Source organism: Oncorhynchus mykiss, chromosome 8 (assembly GCF_013265735.2).
Source record: "Oncorhynchus mykiss isolate Arlee chromosome 8, USDA_OmykA_1.1, whole genome shotgun sequence".
NCBI classification, from domain to species: Eukaryota; Metazoa; Chordata; class Actinopteri; order Salmoniformes; family Salmonidae; genus Oncorhynchus; species Oncorhynchus mykiss.
The window spans coordinates 81,350,104-81,353,414 of NC_048572.1; positions in this window are offsets into that span (position 1 = coordinate 81,350,104).

Below are 3,311 nucleotides of genomic sequence, written 5' to 3' on the forward strand. Positions count from 1 at the left end.
TGTCACAAATCCATTCCTGCGTTGTCTTCACTGTGCACTTAGGGTCGTTGTCCTGTTGGAAGGTGAACCTTCGCCCCAGTCTGAGGTTCTGAGCACTCTGGAGCAGTTTTTCATCAAGGATCTCTCTGTACTTTGCTCCGTTCATCTTTGCCTCCGTCCTGACAAGTCTCCCACTGAAAGAAATCCCCATAACATGATGCTGCCACCACCATGCTTCACCGTAGGGATGGTGCCAGTTTTCCTCCAGATGTGACGCTTGGCAGTCAGGCCAATGAGTTGAAATTTGGTTTTATCAGACCAGAAAATCTGGTTTCCTATGATCTGAGTCCTTTAGTTTGGAAAACTCCAAGCGGGCTGTCATGTACCTTTTAGTGAGGAGTGGCTTCCGGCTGTCCACTCTACCATAAAGGCCTGATTGGTGGAGTGCTGCAGAGATGGTTGTCCTTCTGAAAGTGACCATCGGTTCTTAGACACATCCCTGATCAAGGCCTTTCTCCCCCGATTGCTCAGTTTGACCGGGCAGCCAGCTGTAAGAAGAGTCTTGGTGGTTCCAAACTTCTTCCATTTAAGAATGATGGAGGCCACTGTGTTCTTGGGGACCTTCAATGCTGCAGAAATGTTTTGGTACCCTTCCCCAGATATGTGCCTCGGCACAATCCTGTCTCGGAGAACTAAGGACAATTCCTTCGACCTCATGGCTTGGTTTTTGCTCTGACATGCACTGTCAACTGTGGGACCTTATAGACAGGTGTGTGCCTTTCCAAATCATGTCCAATCAATTGAATTTACCACAGGTGGACTCCAATCAAGTTGTAGAAACATCTCAAGCATGTTCAATGGAAACAGAATGCACCTGAGCTCAATATTGAGGTTCATAGCAAAGGGTCTAAATACTTATTTATATATTTATAGGTATTTATGTTTTCCCTTTGTCATTATGGGTTATGGTCTGTAGATTGCTGAGGATTTTTTTTTATTCATATATTTTAGATTATGGCTGTAGCATAACAAAATGTGGAAAAAGTCAAGGGGTCTGAAGGCACTGTATATATACAGTATATGGTTCGATTACAGGCTCAAAATGGCCAGAAACAAAACACTTTCTTCTGAAATTCGTCAGTCTATTCTTATTCTGAGAAATGAAAGCTATTCCATGCGAGAAATTGCCAAGAAACTGAAGATCTCATACTTCACAGAACAGCGCAAACTGACTCTAACCAGAATAGAAAGAGGAATGGGAGGCCCCGGTGCACAACTGAGCAAGAGGAGAAGTACATTAGAGTGTCGAGTTTGAGAAACAGACACCTCACAGTGAAGAGGTGACCCCGGGATGCTGGCTGGCCTTCCAGGTAAAGTTCCTCTGTCCTTTGTCTGTGTTATTTTGCCCATCTTAATCTTTTATCTTTATTGGCCCTCTTGTGGCCCAGATATGTTATTTATTTTTGACCTTTATTTAACTAGGCAAGTCAGTTAAGAACAAATTATTATATTCAATGACAGCCTAGGAACAGTGGGATAACTGCCTGTTCAGGGGCAGAATGACCTTGTCAGCTCGGGGGTTTGAACTTGCAACCTTTCGGTTACTAGTCCAACACTCTAACCACTAGGCTACACTGCCGCCCCTCTGCCTAGAAGGCCAGCATCCCGGAGTCGCCTCTTCACTGTTGACATTGAGACTGGTGTTTTGCCAGTACTATTTAATGAATCTGCCAAAAGTAGTGCTCTACCCGACCAAGGCATCAAATAACGTCTAGCTGGCTGAATTATACTAATCAAATATAATATTCATGCCTTCTCACTCTCCTTCCAACATCATCTCAATGTTAAATTGCCACCCCTCCTTTGTTTTGGGCTAGGTCTCCATCTCATTCAAGGTGGGTGATGGTAGAATGATGAATGTTAAATTGCCACCCCTCCTTTGTTTTGGGCTAGGTCTCCATCTCATTCAAGGTGGGTGATGGTAGAATGATGAATGGTAAATTGCCACCCCTCCTTTGTTTTGGGCAAGGTCTCCATCTCATTCAAGGTGGGTGATGGTAGAATGATGAATGTTAAATTGCCACCCCTCCTTTGTTTTGGGCAAGGTCTCCATCTCATTCAAGATGGGTGATGGTAGAATGATGAATGGTAAATTGCCACCCCTCCTTTGTTTTGGGCTAGGTCTCCATCTCATTCAAGGTGGGTGATGGTAGAATGATGAATGTTAAATTGCCACCCCTCCTTTGTTTTGGGCAAGGTCGCCATCTCATTCAAGGTGGGTGATGGTAGAATGATGAATGTTAAATTGCCACCCCTCCTTTGTTTTGGGCAAGGTCTCCATCTCATTCAAGGTGGGTGATGGTAGAATGATGAATGTCGATACGTCCTTTTTCTTGGTCCCTCTGGTGCTATAGGCCACTAATCAGAACCTACAGAGTCTGCATCCCAAATGGAATCGTGTTACTTTTGAAGTGCATTCTATAGTGCCCTATGGGCCCTGATCAAAAGTAGTGCACTTTAAAAGGGAATAGGATGCCATTTGGGATTGAGTCACAGAGTGCTCCCTAGTGACCCTATATCATGCACTCTCCCAGAACAGACACACCACATCTACTATATGTTACACAGTATTGCGTAGCAACGTTCTGCACAGTAATGTGGAAACAATTGGCCTACTTCTCTGAATGTATACAGGTGTAGGATCTTAATTTGATGTTGTTGCACAACACAAAATGCAAACTTGTAGTATATTCGAGGTTTGAAAAGGCTTCCTCTTTAAAATGCCAGACTTGATTTGTCCTAACAAAACATGTATCAACCCTTACAAAAAATGTAAAATATTTATAATCCACACAATACTTCACATTTCCTATTGCTGCAGGATTATTTTCCTGCTGTGAGAAAATTATCAAATTAAGACCCTACATCTGTACTTGATTACCCCTCCCCCCCACACACACACTCTCTCTCTACTCTCCTTTTCCTGTCTCTCTCTCTCTCTCTCTCTCTCTGAAATACACCTACTCTAATTCACAGACATGAGATTCAAATCCTGACCGTAGGTTTGAACAGTGCTGTATGTAGAATTACCCTGACTAATAATTGACCAACACTGGCTTGCAAAGAGACGACTACCCACATGCACCTTGAACATGGAAAGTGCATAAAGGATTCAATTATGAATGGAAATCCACAGAGCAGGCATAATTTATTTGGAAGATAATTGCACTTTCAAAGCTTTTATGTGCAGATCTCACACTGGCCTTTTTAATGAAGTAACTGAATTCCCATTAAATTCTAGTTATGTTTTTTTTTTAATCTCTTATTAGGAT